The 18426-nt window shown below is 39.9% G+C and overlaps 1 protein-coding gene across 1 annotated transcript in view; it reads right to left on the reverse strand.

Annotated features, from left to right (window-relative positions):
- The window catches only part of nek7 (NIMA-related kinase 7), a 72247-nt gene extending 55082 nt beyond the window's left edge, over positions 1-17165 (reverse strand). The window contains exon 1 of the mRNA XM_088348828.1: positions 16809-17165. The gene's annotated coding sequence lies outside the window, so the exon portion shown is untranslated. The remainder of the gene's footprint in view (positions 1-16808) is intronic.
- Between the last annotated feature and the right edge of the window lie 1261 nt (positions 17166-18426).

Below are 18426 nucleotides of genomic sequence, written 5' to 3' on the forward strand. Positions count from 1 at the left end.
AATGAGATGAGATGAGATGTTTTTATATGCAAAAAAATATTCAAAGTCATAGCATAATGTTAAAAAGGACAGCTCAAGACAAACCGACATAACACAGTAAAACACTGAAATAAAAAGGATGACAAATGTTAAATTTTTGAGGGAGCCTACCTAATTTTCAAAATATGTCTATCCACATCTGCACAAATATCCCTGAGCATTAGGCTGCTTTAGTGCCGAGAGGCAACAGCTCATGATTTTCACAATGCAAAGCAGGACATCGCACAGAAGAGCAGTATTTGCAGGGCTTCGGGACTAATAGAGGCTTTGTTTCTTAGCCATGTCACTGAATGACCACCAAATTAGCTTAATCGCCCCTGGCACCAAAATATTCAATGTGACATTCAACCACCACAGGGCTGGGCTTCTGTTTGCCCTGCAAGAGACGAATCAGGCTTCTAAGTGAAAGAGGTAAACATGGGAATTAGAAATCAGAAAACTTGCTGACAAATGAAATGAGAAACATTTGGGGATTCTTAAGGATGTTCCTCTCGTGCACAACCCTGGAAATCCTTCTTTTTCTTTTTTCTACATTTAAAGATAGAGATGGCAAATAAAACCTTTAAATGATTGGTCAAACTGTAATTATTACAGAAACAAAAAAACTCATACCTACCACATATACACAGGCAGACAAAATATATACACACATTCCGCATTTAATTTAATTTCCTGGGTCCACACCTTTCCTTGCCTCGCTACACCCAAATATGTATGAAAGTGTATAGTGAAGAAAAAAAGTATTTGAACACCTTGCTATTTTGCTATTTATCCCACGTAAAAATCATGTAGGGGTCTGAATTTTTTATCGTAGGTGCATGTCCAATGTGAGAGGGATAAACTAAAAAGAAAAATCCAGAAATCACAATGCACATTTTTTTTAACAGTTTATTTGTGATATAGATGTAAATAGTATTCAAACAGCTGTGTATCCTCTAGAATTCTGACCCTGAAAGACCTGTTAGTCCGCAAATTAGCAAACCACCAGCATTCCATGTATCATTCTGAATAAGATGGACCTGTTTGAGGTCATCATCTGCATAAAGACACCCCATACAATCAGTAAGACTTTAACTTGTAACATGGCGAAGACCAAAGAGCTGTCCAAAGACACCAGAGACAAAATTGTACACCTCCACAAGGCTGGAAAGGGCTACGGAGCAATTGCCAAGCAGCTTGGTGAAAAAAGGTCCGCTGTTAGAGCAATCATTAGAAAATGGAAGAAGCTAAACATGACGGTCAATCTCAATTGAAGTGGAGCCCCATGCAAGATATCACCTCGTGGGGTCTCGATGATTCTAAGAAAGGTGAGTAATAAGCCCGAAACTACACAACATGAGTTGGTCAATGACCTAGGAGGAATAGGACTATCGTTTCCAAGGTTACAGTAGGTAATACGCCAAGACGTCATGATTTGAAATCATGCGTGGAACGAAAGGTTGCCTGCTTAAACCAGCACATGTCAAAGCCCGTCTTAAGGTTGCATATGACCATTTGGATGATACAGAGGAGTCATGGGAGACAGTTTTGTGGTCAGATGAGACCAAAGTAGAACTTTTTGGTCATAATTCCACTACGCGTGTTTGGATGAAGAAGAATAAAGAGTAAAATCCGAAGAACGCCATCCCTACTGTGAAGTGTGGTGGTGCCTTGGGAATGCTTTTCTGCTCATGGGACAGGATGAGTGCACAGCATTAAAAAGAGGATGACTGGGGGCAGTGTATTGTGAGATTTTGGGGAACAACCTCTTTCCCTCAGTCAGAGCATTGAAGATGGGTCGTGGCTGGGTCTTCCAACACGAAAACGACCCGAAGTACACAGATAGAAAAACCGAGGAGTGGCCTTGTAAGAAGCATATTAGGGTTCCAGCATGGCCCAGCCAGTCTCCAGACATGAACCCAATCTAAAATCTTTGGCTGGAACTCAAAATCGGGGTTTCTCAGCGACAACCCAGAAACCTGACTGATTGAGAAGATCTGTGTGGAGAAGCCCACTCCTGCAGTGTGTGCCAACCTGGTGAAAGACTACAGGAAAAGTTAAACCACTGTAATAGCAAACAAAGGCTACTGTACCAAATATTAACATTCATTTTTTTGTGTGTTCAAATACTTATTTGCAGCTTTGTCAGACAAATAAACCAATAACAAAATCATCCATTGTGATTTCTGGATTTTTTTCTTAAATTTATCTCTCTCACAGCGGACCTGCACCTACGATGAAAATTTCAGGCCACTGTGGGAGAAATAGCAAAATTGGAGGGTGTTCAAATACTTTTCTTCACTGTATATATATACATATATATATATATATATATATATATATAATTAAATACATTCTTCACATCTCCCAGCTTTAAAGCAGCCATAGACACAAAGTTGTTATGAAAACAATGGGAAAAAAATTATTGGGTTACTTTCTTATAAGTGACCATTTTAAATAATTTAAGTACCGTATTTTCCGCACTATAAGGCGCACCTAAAAGTCTTAATTTATTTCAAAAGCTGACCATGCGCCTTATAATACAGTGCGCCTTATATATGGCTCAATATTAAGTCGCAAGGTCTCGCAACTTACGCAACAGCCGCCGACTCGATTTTCCCCCGAACGTGGAGTAGTCCGCGGTGTATGCGGGGATTTATATACCGGCGTTTCATTGGCTAACCAATGTGTCAATCATCAGTTGAATCGATCGCTAGTGGCTGAAGTTATTCGGAGCCTCGGATAGGCTAGAGGGCCAAAACAAACCCTGCAATTGGCCGAAAAAGATGTGTCAATCATCAGTTAAATCGATCGCTATTGGCTGAAGTTATTCGGAGCCTCTGATAGGCTAGAGGGCCAAAACAAACCCTGCAATTGGCCGAAAAAGATTACTGTGAATAGCAAGCTTGCTAAAGTACGCCATAAAGAAACATGTTTCATTAGTCTGTATTTGTAAATATTTTACTCTCCTGGATTTACTTCACTCACGGTTGCAAGAAGACCATGGTTGCGTATCATTATTGAACGTGAGAACTTAGGTGAGCTATGCGGCTTTATATTTTCCCGGTATCTTGTTTTAGAACGATCTTGATGTTGCTGTGATGAGTTGAGTGGATTAAACTCAATTCCAAGTGTTTATTGTCATATGCACAGTAAAGTTGCGAGCAAAAAAGAAAATAGAAACTAAGGAATGGTTGGCATTTCTTGAATCCCAAGACTTTACCCTTCTGAATGATATTTGAAACGATGCATTTGAGTGACATCGTACGGACACCGCATCCGCTTGTGCCTACGACACGTATTTGCTTCTTTGCAAGCTTTGGGAATGTTAAGGGGGTAATAAGTTTGACTGAACTACCTGACTGTTTTGTCGACGTTCCCATTGTAGCGCCTTATAATCCGGTGCGCCTTATCTATGGAAGATATAGGACCAAAAACTATTTTTGGGGGTGCGCCCTATAACCCGGTGCGCCCTATAGTGCGGAAAATACGGTACTTGCTTTAAACCTTCAAAACAGAAGACATTATCAAACAAAAACAGGTCACCTTCTGTTTTTATTACAGTAAGCACATGTCACTAAAAGTATCAGGTCACTTAAAAATGCGAAACAAAAAAAGTAGTGTCCGTCGTAATCAAAAGTGCTCCATTGTATCTTGGGGTGTCCCGATACATTTTTTTTTTCATTCCCCCCCAAAAAATAAATAAATCGCAATATTTCTGCTACTTAGCGAAACAGAAAAGCAGAGTGGAGAAGAGAATAAAAAGCTACAAAAACAAAGGATGAAAGTAGCTGAACTAAAGATTCTGCCTCCTTCAGACATTATAATATAAATATTAATGAGACTTCCGTAGCCCCCACCGCAAGCATTTTCCCCCTCAGTTGATTCGAACATGAAAAACCTAAAAAGCAAAAATTCCAGGAGTTGGGTATCACAGTTTGACCCTGCAGCCAAGCAGCAGACACAAACCATGACAGACTCCCTGTTCAAAGCAGGAAGGAGCTGCTTTCATCAGGGAATCCTGGTGTTTTTTTCCTTACAGCGTGACACCACCAGCCCATGCCATCTGCCTTTTTCTCAAATCAGAATCTCAAGATGAGCGTCTTACTCGTGTGTTGTTTTTCGATGGGCTTCGAAATTGAGGCCCGGTAACACACAGGCTTATGCTGCCATGCCGTTAGTTTACTGCTATTTATAACCCAGCCCCGCACTGCGATGTTAAATATTCACTGTTAAACTGCCAAGGCAGAACTTGTTGGCTGCCCACTGCCCAACCATGTATTCAATTTAAAGTAGCTGTGGATACTCCAAAAACAAAGGTTCAGTGGTAGCTCGACATACGAGCTAAATTAATTCCAGGATTGTGCTCGCAGCTCGAACATCACGTAGAATATTTGAATTTTCCCCCAATGAAATGATTTAAAAGTATTTGGCCTATTACCGACCTCTCAAAAGGATCAAAGTGAACTTTCTAAAGGTCTTAAGGAAAAAAAAACATCCATATCAAGGAGATTTCACTCCTTCAAAATGTGATGGAAATGTTTAACACAGGTGTCATTAAAGAGAGGCATCGCCAAACCAGTTGCACTTTTTCCGGATATTTTAAATTTTCAACAAAAGCAGCAACTCCACCGTCATTATATCCTCTCTCTGAAATTATTGCTGCAAAAATTCTTCCGCGTCTTTGTGATCAGCACTTGCTGCTTCCTGATATTACTCCTTGGGATGGTCTCTCACATGAACACCACACTTGTGTCTTTTTATTATATCTTGCTTCATTTCAATTGCCAATGTCCTTTATTTCTCAGACCCCTATCCGTTTTCCTTTCCGGAAGGCAAGTGTCAAAAAGGAGATGCAAAGTGATTAAAGAGATGCGATCGAAACAAACCGTCTGCGGAATACAGCAGGTTTAACCAAGGACACGGAATCAGGTCCCTGATGGTAGGGGGCACAAGCGCAAACTGGACTAAGCTGGTGGCAGTGAGCGGTCAGGAGTGGTAAGCCGTCACGAGCAGTCTAGTGGTAGCCTCTGGGACTGCTCATAAACTGGATTTCTTTTCATAAAGCAAGCAAGATTTTTGGTAAAAAAAATGTTGTGAATCGATATTCTTGTGTTTAGAGGTCCTAGTACAAAGACATTGTATCACTTTGAATCCATTCTACAAATTCCTCTCATTGTTTTGCATACCTACATCATGGGAGAGTAATTTTATTAAAGTAATTCTCCTATCTTCTTAACTTGCACTTTCTTCATTTTTAACTCCAAAAAAACAACGCACACACACACAGAAATTAACTCATATGCACACACAGTTTTCCCCTCTGCACTAAATGTGAGAACGCTGCCGCCGCCTCACCATGCCTGCCTGCAGATATAAAATATTTTTATTCTGTGCCCCAATACCACACGAGCAAAGGTCTCTCATCCTTGGCTTGGCAGGACTTCTGACAGACAGCCGGCAGCGCCGTACAAGCCTAACCCCTGCTGCTAGAGCTTCCTCCTGCTCAGAGGGAGTCGGGCCGCCTGCGTCCCATTGACTGAGGGCCAGGATGGGCGGGGAGGAATTGGAGGGGGGGGGGGGTGCTGCGCTCAGTGGTGGCCACGGGTAGCAAAGACCTCCAAAGAAAAGAGACCGAGACATCAGTGGGACAAAAAAAGAAGATATGCAAAAAGTATGCAAGTCCAACTTAAGTAGGGAAGGTCAGGTGGGGGGGAAAAAGTAGAGAGGAAAAAAGGTACTCAAATGTAATGAATATAAATATAAATGTCAATAATTCACAACCACTGTGCCATGGGACATTAATAAGAGCTTGGATTTTGTCAAAATGTCCACTTCTGAGAAAAGGGCAAAACAGTTACCAAGATATTGTGAATACACTTTTTGATTGCTTGTATACAAATAGATAGCAGCCCACTCACCTAGACTATGACATCTTGAGAGTAATAGTTCTGCCCAAAAGGGGTTTTGGGAGGAAATGCATGAAAACTATATCATAAGCTCTCCTCTGTATACCATTTTTGTCAAACATCTACCCGTCAACTTTTAGTTTGACTGTTGGTCATATTGAGGAATGCATGATGCTCGGTATTTAGCAAAGTATCTACTTACCAGCTACAGCTGGATATTTAATCTGGCTAAACATAAAAGCATGACATAAACATCACCAGCAAAAAGAAAAAACAATTTTACTTTTGTATGTAGGCTGGTCTGTTTGTTGTTTGCTGCAAGTTGCAAAGTTCCGACTGGGTGATCATTTATGTGATCAACAATTAAAAGCACAAAGAGATGTGGACATGAGTGGTGGTTGATTGATCATACCACAACTTCAAATTTAATTGAAATTGGGATGTGACGTTTTCTTTTCACAACATATACAAAGGAGTAATACCCAGAATTGTTTTTCCATATTCATACCACCAGGTCATCAAGGCCTCAGGCCAAAATGTGAAGCTATGGTGATTCACTGACTTCGCAGTCAAATGAGGGCAGGGGTGATTTGTCCCCTGCCCTTAGCTTACAAAAATAGTTCTAATTTTGTAGTGGACTTGCAAAAGAAATTAGTTGGATATATTTCAAGATGGGCTTCTTTGGAAGTAGATTACACCCATTACTGCTACTGCACAACAGTTTCCAGAAATGAAAACTGAAGTGAGAGCCTTTCCAACATACACTTAAATATGGCATAAAGATCTTTGAAAAAAATTCATAACAATTTACAGTTTAAAGAATTATATATATATTAAGTCGATAATAGAACATAAAGCATAGCCCCAATTTTAATATACACTGTTAAAGGCTATTAGATGTAACTGATATATCTAGTTTTCAAATAAATACATTTCTTTCTACGAACAATTTAATCAATAATAAAATTGATTTTCCCACTCTTTACATTCTACCCTCATGGCATCTGTAGCCTAGCCTTGGTAAGTTTTAAAGCTTGTACAGGGAGTTTGTTGCCCAACTGGTCGAGATCTGGCAGTGGACAAAATATTGTTAAACTCTTGCAGTTACTGGACTTCATTTAGCTCGTATTTGCGCCGAATCGGTGGCTAGCATGAACTGAAATTAAATAATTACCAGCACACTAGGTATTACCAATTAGCATCGCAGACTTGGTAGTTAACACTCTCTGCCAGCATGTTTGCTCATTGTAAATACATGTTTATTTTATTTACCTGAAGGTAGTAGAAAACAAGATAAAGTAGAGGACATGGAGGCCCCAAGACTAAGTGTGCCTGTTCAGGAAACAGGCATGTTGCTAGAGATGTTTAAAGAACTTAAAGAAATTAAATCATTTTAACAGACTGAAGTAGGACTGGGCAGGAAAGTGTTTTGTTGACAGTGAAACGTCTACTATAATTACTCTTCAGTTCGTATCGGGTGTCAACATAAAGACAGTGTGGTTGTAGGTGCGATGCATGACCATGCAAGTTGGAATTGGATTTATGTCCTGTAAAAAAACAGTGAATGCGATCTGCATTGTTATTATTCTGATGAATAATCGAAATATCTGATTTAAACATCTTTGCAATGTATACATGGCCAACGCGCTTGCTAAAATGCCAACTGATGAGTACAGCAAAAAACACAAAAAATGGACCCTAGTCTTTTCACCAATATAATAGTAAGGTCTGTTGAGCAATGACATCTTGGTTGTCGAATATGTGTATGAAGACAATCTTTTACAACGGCTCCTCACCAGTTGTGTAATATAAGATTTGAAATGTTCAAAAGAAAATCCCATTTCTCTTCATTTTTTGACAGAGCTAAAATGTAATTAAATGTCGCAAGATATCCACAGTGCATAAAAGAAAGCGGACAAATCTGGCTTTCAGAACAAGATGCTTTGATGTCAACTTACTGCATTGTGCACTAATACACGCGTGAAACATTAAAGCTTGTTTGCAGTAAGACTGATATGCCCACAGCACACTAAAATAAAAAACACTTCTTCCCTCTCTCAATTTGTTGATGGGTGCAAAATCATTCTGCTTCAGTCTCATCTCATAACAAATACGTACTGTCACTATCAGTGAAGTGGTGTTTACAGTGGCATCCAGCATCTTCTTATCATTCGGTGAAAATAAATTTGTATCCTCAGCGGAATGTTGTGTTTGCATGTGGATGATGAAAAGTGATATGGAGGAGAAGGGGGCAATTGGAGAGTGATCTAAAATAAAAATGTATAATACTACATGAGAGCTGTCTTCCCACTGCAGTTCAAATCATGCAAACTTGGATTTAGCAAAACACAGCAGTATTTTTCACAGCGGTTGTTGACTGTGAGCGAGGTTAATATGAACAAAAGATTCAACGTTGACGGAATGAACATATAGAATGTCATACACCAAGGACCTGTTACTGAATAAAAACTGCTGAACTGTAGACAGTTTGCTTTGTAGTATTAGCAGGTAAATATTAGCCAAGGTCAAAAACGTGGAAGCACAGGGACACACTAACTTTTGAGAAAGTGTCCTTTGGTAAAGGCGTGAGCGAGCTTCTGTTTTCACAGCTTTATCCATCGCCAAAATCCTCAGCAAAATGAAAAATGAAAAGACAAGTGAAGCCAGATTTGTAAGACTCGCCTCACTTTTGACGTGAGCTCATTAGCATTTCTTTTCACCCTAAAAACAAAATGTACCTTTGCCCATTTTCGGACAAAAAATTTGGTGCAATCCCAGTTTCAAACTTTACTAAACGCATGAAAATAAATAGTGAAAGATTTAACAACAAAGACAAAATGAAGAAAAAAAAAGCTTGCATGTGGTTAGCGATCTTTTATATAATGAGATTCTTTAAGGTTATTTTAATTAAATGTATATCAATGTAAAAATAAAAACATTTTATTTTTTAACAATACAAGTTTGAGACCCAATCAAATCAAAGACTTTCATGGGTATGGGAAACACTGTACATCGATGCATAATAATGAAAATACATTTTATTACATGTCATCATGTCAACTAATTCCAAAATACCACGATTTTAAAATTTGACGGTGTATGATATATTAAATAGTATAACGGTAAATGGTTTCTGTAAAATTATACTGGTTTGAATTGCAAAAAAATTGATTGTGCAGTCATTACGTTAAATGACCTACCAGAACACAAATACTCTTATTATCATCTTCAAACAAGGCCCAAGGTCAGTAGTGATTGCCTTTGGGTGTCTTTGTTGTCTTTTTCCTACAGGGAATAACTGAGCCCAATGAACCTATGCATTGGTTCCACAATGATGTTTCCAAGATACATGGAGCTGCGAGGCATAGTCTGTTATGAATGCTTGAAACATACATGACCCTAGTTAGGAAGAAGGAAGAGATGCACAAGTATTGATGAAAAGAACAATTTCAAGGGAGTGGAAGAAGAAGCTAGAATAGCTTTCATTGCCAAAGACCTTACTCTTAACTTGAACCATAGAAAGATGGAAAAGAGAAGACTCCGAAATTGTTCCAGGAAGGGAGCAAACCTATATTTAAATGCTTCAAACTTGAAACTTAAAAATTTGCAAAGTTGGAACACCAACGACGCATAAAGCTTGCCGTGATCCTTTGCCAACAGCAGTTTTGTGCGATTCGTGGCTATGGTCTTTGACATCCTCCAAGAATGTGTTAAATGTAGCTCAAAATGGCCTAAGGAAGCATTGTCTAATATGCATTGTGAAGGAAGAAAGCTCCTATGTTTCTTTTTGTTGAATAAAAAGATCCCAAAGGCAAAATATGACTTAAAGTGATCAGATGACAAATGCCTCTTCTGATCCCCAGTACAGTAAAATGACCAGCTTAAGGGCTATAATGGGAATTCTTGTCTGAATTGGTGAATTCCATTACACTAAATCACTGCTTCAAACCTAGCATTTGGATTATTTAGGGGACACATTTTAATCTAATTCACAGTAGTCAAACACTTTATAGGAGGTGACACTGAAACTGTATTGTTTTGTGAAATACATTAAAAGAAAAGGAGGAAACAGCAAAGGCTTAGTCCTTCTGGTGAAAAAAATGTCAGCATTTCCATAATCAAATGAGAGAGAATTTGTTCCTTAAAAAAGTTTGTCCTTTTGTGGTGCTTGTTTAAATGTATGTAGGATCAAGTATGATTAAACCTAATTAAATTCAATCACAATCATTTTGTCCTGGCAGTACAGTACTTCTAAATCACTGAGACTCATTCAAAACCTTTGGCTGCCATTGTCGTTTATCCTGTTCACAATAACACACCTTGACAGCTGACATTCAACTTTACTAAGACGGTTCCTGGGGACGCTTGGAAAGTCAATCTTTTATTTAGTATTTGATGAAAATCAAATGTGGCAACATTCAAGTGAGTAATTATAAGGTCTACAAGATATGTCAGCGCCCACCCACACACAGTTGAATCATTTCCCCTCAATCATTGCTAAATTTGATGGCTTGAATATAAAAATATTCAACAGAGAACAGGAACATGAATAACATTATTGACCATCTGACTTAAAAACTGTACAGGAAAAGCTTCATTGTGGAAGGAGTGGACCCCCCCAAAATGATTTAAATTACCCACATTCTTATGAACCAAATCCAAACTATCATAAAAGTCTACAAGCCGCTACTGTGTCTTTGAATACGATGCGGCTAGTTTGTTTTTTTTCACGGCAGCACCAAGGAAAACGGCGAGCTGCTCTTTTCCACAAGGCATGCACTCTAAATACTAAACACTGTGGTGACATCTGGAAACATTTATGACATCCGTCGGGAGAGAGTATTCTGTGTTTTTCCCCAAAACAATTCATATACAGTAAAACATTACAGAAGCAAAACCGTAAGTTTGCCAGTATGGTACTTTACTCAATATTTACAAGTACCGTATTTTCCGCACTATAAGGCGCACCTAAAAGCCTTTATTTTTATCAAAAACTGACCATGCGCCTTATAATACAGTGCGCCTTATATATGGATCAATATTAAGTCGCGAGGTCTCGCAACAAAGGCAAGCAGCCGCCGACTAAATTTTTCCTCGTAGGCGATGTGGTCCACGGTGTATGCTGGGATACATATGCTGGTGTTTCATTTCCCAGCCAATGTGTCAATCATCATTTGAATCAATCACTATTGGCTAGTTATTCGGAGGTAAAGGGGGCGGATCCTTTTTATCATTTACAGGCTCGCATAGGCTAAAGGGGCAAAACAAAGCCTGCAATTGACCGAAAAAGATGAATGTGAATAGCATGTTTGGTTGTCTACGGCATAGAGGAAACATGTTTTACCATTCTGTATTTGTAAATATTTTACTCTCCTGGATTTACTACACTCACGGATATAAGAGGACCATGGTTGCACATTATTATTGAACGCAACGACTTCGGTGAGCTACTCCAGCTATATATTTTCCCAGTATCTTGTTTCAGAGTGATCTCGATTTCTGTGATGAGTCTTTTTTTAAATTAAACTCAATTCCAAGTGTTTATTGTCATATGCACAGTAAGGTTGCGAGCGAAAAAGAAAATAGAAAGTAAGGAATGGTTGGCATTTCTTGAATCCCAAGACTTTAACCTTCCGAATGATATTTGGAACAATGCATTTGAGTGACATCGTACGGACACCGCATCCGCACATGTCTACGACACGTATTTGCTTCTTTGCAAGCTTTCGGAATGTTAAGGGGGTAATAAGTTTGAATGAATCATCTGACTGTTTTGTGGACATTCCCATTGTAGCGCCTTATAATCCGGTGCGCCTTATGTATGGAAGATATAGGACCAAAAACTATTTTTTGGGGGTGCGCCCTATAACCCGGTGCGCCCTATAGTGCGGAAAATACGGTACTCGAGATATTTCTACTTTTTCACCCACAAATCAAGTCCACAATTTATGCATGCAAATTAAACAGCAATGGAAGTAACCAGTCAGATTTTTTTCACTTCTCTTTTTGTATGATCAGTCATTGTCAGGTAGCTGGTGTTTCTTTTAATCCCCGGAAAACGATGACAAGTTAATGCAATTTGGTCCGTCATTACAAAACCATCAATGACAACTGCACAAAAACCACATATGGGTTGCAATCTGGCACTATTCTCCTCAGTATGGTTGCCCTGCCGCTGTCATCTCAAAATATAGGGCTCCCATTTTAAACGATGCAGATCCAATTCAAGCTACGTGAAGTTCAAATAAATGTTTTTCAATTACATAAAGTCTAAAAAGACCCCACTGACTACTATCACACCATTGCCATGCTCAAATGCCCTACCAAAAAAGATTTGAATATTTCACAAAAATCAGACTACAAAATACTCTTGAACCCCAACATGCTTTCATTTACAACAAAAATCAGCATTTATGTTACAATACGGACTTACATAATTTTGTCAGAACTGCCTGATGACAACATGGGAAAAAACAAGGATTCTGATCGGACTTTCCTTATTCATTTTGCATTACCTCAGAGAGGATATCCAAGCTATAACTAGCTATTAAAAACACCACAAATCCACCATGATGGAGAAAATGTATTTCTCTGTCCCCTCCTCTTTTCAGAAGAGGTAGGGTGCATTTGACGCTGCTAAAGGCAAGCATTGTAAAACAATAGATGAATAAATGGATGCCCACATGACAGAACTCCCACATTGTTGAATATTTAGAGGGGTTTTGTCAAGTATGGTGAGTTATACATTTCGTTATCAGAAGGATATCCCAACATTTCATTTCTGGGACGTATGTCCTCATAAGTCACCTAGTGAGAAGGAAAATCTATCAGATGAAATTTAAGGTAATCTCTCGTTATATCACGGTTTTGCCATTCTGTGGATTGTCATTGAGCATTGTGTTCTGCATTCTGATTGGCTAAACAGTCGCCCCCAACCCTCTTCTGTCTGTTTCTGCCTGTGCGTCAATAACGTTGCGGTATAAATTGTACTCATGAAACCGCTTAATGAAGCTACATTACGCACGCGCCAATCTTTTCATACATCCTGAGACCACCTGATCTCGGGAAGCTAAGCAGGGTCAGGCCTGGTCGTATTGGAGACCGCATGGTAATACCAGGTGGTGTAGGTAGGTCATTGGGCGCACACTCTGCTGTGACAGCACTGAGTGTACCCCTCCAGTACAATCCGTGAAAATAAATTTCCTTAAGGGGACAGAATTTGTTTTTGTTTTTTTAAATGAAGAAGAAAAAACACATCTGTGAGCCATGTAACATTTCCAATAGTAAATTTACCAATTTATAAATATGTAAAAAAAATAATTTACTATTGCCAGGATCTCAGAAAAATGTAACTTGTTTTGATCTCGGGTTTTGAACATGTTTGATAATGATTTGGTTGCCCCTCGCAGGGTTGATGTTGCAAGCAATGCTCACACACTTTGTGTACCGTAAAATTCAGACTATAAGCCGTGACTTTTTCCCAAGCTTTCAACCCTGCGGCTTATGCAATGATGTGGCTAACCAGCTCAGTAGCCTAGATGGTAAGGCGCCCGCTTTGAGACTGGGAGGTCGGTGGTTCGCGCCCCGGCCGAGTCATTCCTAAGACTTAAAAAGTGGTCGGCGGCGCCCTCTGTTGGCTGCGGCTGCATCAGCTCGCTACAACGGGTCAGGTGCAATCGACATTTCGTTCTGTGTACATTGTTACACAGAATGACAATACAAGGAAATTATTATTATTATTATTAATTCATTTTCTAACGGTCTCCAGGAGTGCTAGAGCAGTAATAATGTAACAGTGAGACACATGTTATATACGTGTCCAGGAAGACGCGAGTTAATGTAACTTTGCGCTTTGTACATGAATAAAACTAGCATAAACGGACGCTCATTTTGGGAAAAGGTGTCGATCGAAAGAGGAGGGACAACTACTATACTGGGAATAATTTTACGAGCCTGTTTATTTGTCAACAGAAATAATGTGGCTAAACGAACACATTATAAAAATAAGCAACGTCCAACAAAGCAGAAATGTTTAAGACAGATTTCTATTTATTTGTTGGCTTTATCGTGTGTTTTGGAGTCAATATTTTACACGGTGGGATAATATGAATTGTACTTGATGTAACAAAGTCATTGTACAAAAAAAAAAAAAAAAGTCCTTGTAAAAATGTACTGGGTGCGGCTTATAATCAGGTGAGCCTTTTAGTCTGAATTTTACGGTAATTGCTCAGACTTGTGGAAGCATAGTGGGAACATTGTAGTCGGTGTTGTCGTTTTTGTACTTAAGCCAAGCGTTTCACTTTTTCAATCCTGCTTATTTGTTAGATTTTGACAACTTGACACTTTTCTTCAAAATCGGAGATTAGTAAATGAATTACTGGTTTCAATATCTATATTTTCACGCTAAAAACTTTAGGTCCATATTGACTCAATTAATTTTGGGTTGCAAATCTTTTGACTCAAAGACACATGAATGCAATGTATTTTTATTTTTTTGGACAAAATTCCACGAAACCAGCTTTCCAAACAATTTCTAATTCTTCAATGCATTTATTCCACTGTTTGAAGTTTGATTATTTGATAAAACCTATGCAATAATAATAATAATAATAATAATAATGCCAGAGTCTGTGTCCTACATCAACGAATGAACCACCTAAAATTGGTCTCTCACTCAATGTTACTAAAATTCGATATGGCATATTTTGACCAACATTTTTTGTCGTAAATAATCATTTCAAAACACAGTGCCCGCAGAGTTCTTTTGTACACTCTTCACAAAATACTGCAAATGAAAAGGATACAGATGTGTGCTCGGGCACATCCAAATTCAACCCAAGCAAAATTATAGCATTTATAAAATATTTTACCTTAATAAGGTTAGAATAGGCTCAGATATGACGTAAAACACTACATAAAATGAAATAAGTAAAACAACACAAAAATGAGAACAACACAACTGCCTTGAAATGGTTGAGTCGATTTGTTTCCTAGTTCTGCTCCTCCTCGGCTCAGCTGGTTGGTGTCATAGTGCCGTAGTCTGTGGAGGCTCCGGTGTATTCCGGTCAGAATATGTTACACACAACTATCTTAACACCCAATACCTTGACTTTGTTATCATCTACAAGTATGAGCTCTCATTTTAGCAGCATTGAATCAAATGCAAGAATGATCAGCCTTGCCTAATTGTTGCGTATGTGTACGCTATGTCCTCACCAGCATGGACTTTTGCTTTTTTTTTTTCTCTTTAAAAAAGGCACTGTACTCAGGTGAGAGTCTATTCCCCACATTAACTATAAAGAAATACACAAAACCTCCTCCTAATTTATTTGTATATGGTTGTCAGCAATACTGATGGGATCAGTTTGAAATGTAATGCAATGTTAACAAATGGGAAGTTACACTCCTGGTTACCATACCTGCCAACCTGTACGGTTTTGCCGTACAAAGTAAGTTCATTGTGCATTTTAAGACGTGTACGACGTACGAGAAAATCTGTACAGAAAAACGCAATTTGTCAATTATAGGCAGCATCCAGTATACATCGACTTTCACGAAACGGCAAATCAATCAAGTCAAACGAGTTCGAGTTGTGTAGTGAAAGGAAGTCCGTCTCTTTTTAAAGAACCGGCTTTTTCGGATCAATTCATTAAAGAGATCCGGCTCTCAAACGGCTCACTCTCTTTGATGCATTATTTTACGAATTAATATGTTGTATAAAGAAGTTAAGAAAAAAAGGAAGTATAAAATGAGAACATGAAAAAAGACATGTTTGTGGTTATCTCTTTAATCAGTATAATACCAACAATAATTTAATGCAGAAAATGAATTCATAATTTAAATTAAAAAATGAATTATTCTGCTTTATTATATTTGCATGTATTTTTTCCTTCTACAGTGAAGTCCAAGCTACTTAAAATTTGAACTTTTTTTTTATAATAAACCTCAATCATGTCGACCAACTCAGGATCTCACAACAAAATGTTAATTAACAATATATATGATATAACAAAACACATGTAAAATATAACATGTTAAACTACATAAACAAACACGTTTGGAAAAAAATATGGTGTAAGATTATTTTGTATTTTGTAAGGGAAAATACGACAGTTTGTAAGGGCATGGTATAGATTACTGTTGAATGATTCTAGATTACCGAGTGAAATATTGAACCAGCCAGACCCTTTGGGTGCACAGTACCCCAAATCTCTGAACCTGGAAAATCCCCTGGTTTATATGATCTGATAGCCTCTTGAGGTGAGTTAGTAGCAGTGAAAACACGTGTCTAGCTGGATGACAAGAGGCACATGATCGCCTTCTTAATCACGTAATAACATGACAGGAGCGTGTTCCCCTCGTACAACACACACATAACGCAACTTTAAAAACATTTTAGAAAATCCAATCGCTTAAATCTATTGGAGTAGGGAAAAAAGCAGTACAACTCAAAGCCTACGGAGTATTATGTTGCATCATTTAGAACCCTCTGTATGGAGTCAACAAGTAGTTATCTAACACTTAAATGTATTTAACGCCGTCGGTTTGGTCGGAAAACGTTCGACTAAAAACACCCCATCATTCCGAAGTGACACTTGACACGAGCAGCTTCGACTCAGAGCGGAATGTAGTGAAAGTCAGCGTTGCTAAATGCTAGCCTCGAGCAAGCTAAGGTAGCTAACGAACTCCTCTAACTTTTCCTCCTTCCTTAAATGGGAAATTCTCGCGCATGGGCAACGACAATAGTAACCCTGGAGAACTTCTAGCAATAGTTTAGTCCAATTTTTGCCCGAAATAACTCTGTTAAACACTTGACGAACAGCCTTTAGCCGCTTCCGTAGTAGTTTAGCTAAGTTCACGGTCGGCTGTGTAAGGACTTACCAGGAAGTGCAGTTATGTTGCTAAACTATTCCCTCTTCACGCGTTAGACACTCCACTAATTGTTACACCGCTCGTCTTTTTCGGACTTTTCCTGTCCAAGAGCACCGGCAATGGAGGAGGGGGTGAGTTGGCTGGCTCAGCCTGTTGTTGCGTTGTCGAAACCCTCAAGTTTTTTGCGGTTTTGGGGAAGACTGGAGAGAAAGTGCTGCCGTATCAGTGAGCTTGTGAGCGTGTTGTGAAAGGCAGGCAAGCAGTCCGTCCGCTAGGCCCCCCAGCAGCCGCCAAACTTCTGACACGCGTGCCACCAATGTAAACAAGGGAGCCTTCCCGGGGAGCTGTCAAATACCGCGAGACTTCGCACAGAGGCCCTAGCCTCCCAAAAATGTGTTTCATTTGATGACTTCCTTGACGCTCCTCTTTTTTAAATAGGGTATTGTTAAGTCAAGTCATGTTTACTTGTATAGCGCACAGGAAGTCTCAAAGGGCTGCACAGATTATTTCAGACTACTGACTATCATTAATTACAACGTCCCCTGATCTCGAACCTACATGAGGGCTGAAGGATTTTATACATTTGACTATAAGGCATTTCAGGTGGATTGGCCGGTTCAAATTGTCCCTAGGTGTGAATGTGCGAGCGAGTTGTCTGTCCCTGTGTGCCCTGCGATTGGCTGGCACCCAGTTCAGGGTGTCCCCTGCCCACTGCCCGATGATTGCTGGGATGGGCTCCAGCACCCCCGCGACCCTACTGAGGATGAGTGGTGCAGCTAATGAGATGAGATGAGACTATAAGGCATTTCACGTGGATTGGCCCGTCCAAATTGTCCCTAGGTGTGAATGTGCGAGCGAGTTGTCTGTCCCTGTGTGCCCTGCGATTGGCTGGCACCCAGTTCAGGGTGTCCCCTGCCCACTGCCCGATGATTGCTGGGATGGGCTCCAGCACCCCCGCGACCCTACTGAGGATGAGTGGTGCAGCTAATGAGATGAGATGAGACTATAAGGCATTTCACGTGGATTGGCCCGTCCAAATTGTCCCTAGGTGTGAATGAGCGAGCGAGTTGTCTGTCCCCGTGTGCCCTGCGATTGGCTGGCAACCAGTTCAGGGTGTCCACTGCCCAATGATGGCTGGGATGGGCTCCAGCACCCCCGCGACCCTACTGAGGATAAGCGGTGCAGCTAATGAGATGAGATGAGACTATAAGACATTTCACGTGGATTGGCCGGTCCAAATTGTCCCTAGGTGTGAATGAGCGAGCGAGGTGTCTGTCCCCGTGTGCCCTGCGATTGGCTGGCAACCAGTTCAGGGTGTCCCCTGCCCACTGTCCGGAGAGGACTGGGATGGGCTCCAGCCGCCCCGCGACCCTAATAAGGGTAAGCGGTACAGCTAATGAGATGAGATGAGAGATGAGACTATAAGAAATGTTGTACGATCAAATACAAATTACATTTAATGCAAAAGATTTTCACTGAGTGAGCTTCAGGTCACACCGTTCCGAATGCGAACGTTTTGTTTAGTTCTGTTGACTCTACGCAGAAGGCCAGACGCACAAGGACAGACATCACGACGCTCTTCTCTGAGAAGGTGGAGACCTCGTGGGGAGTCTATGGCCCGCGCATG

The sequence above is a fragment of the Urocampus carinirostris genome, chromosome 12 (genome assembly GCF_059441175.1).
Source record: "Urocampus carinirostris isolate Australia breed hairy pipefish chromosome 12, RoL_Ucar_1.0, whole genome shotgun sequence".
NCBI classification, from domain to species: Eukaryota; Metazoa; Chordata; class Actinopteri; order Syngnathiformes; family Syngnathidae; genus Urocampus; species Urocampus carinirostris.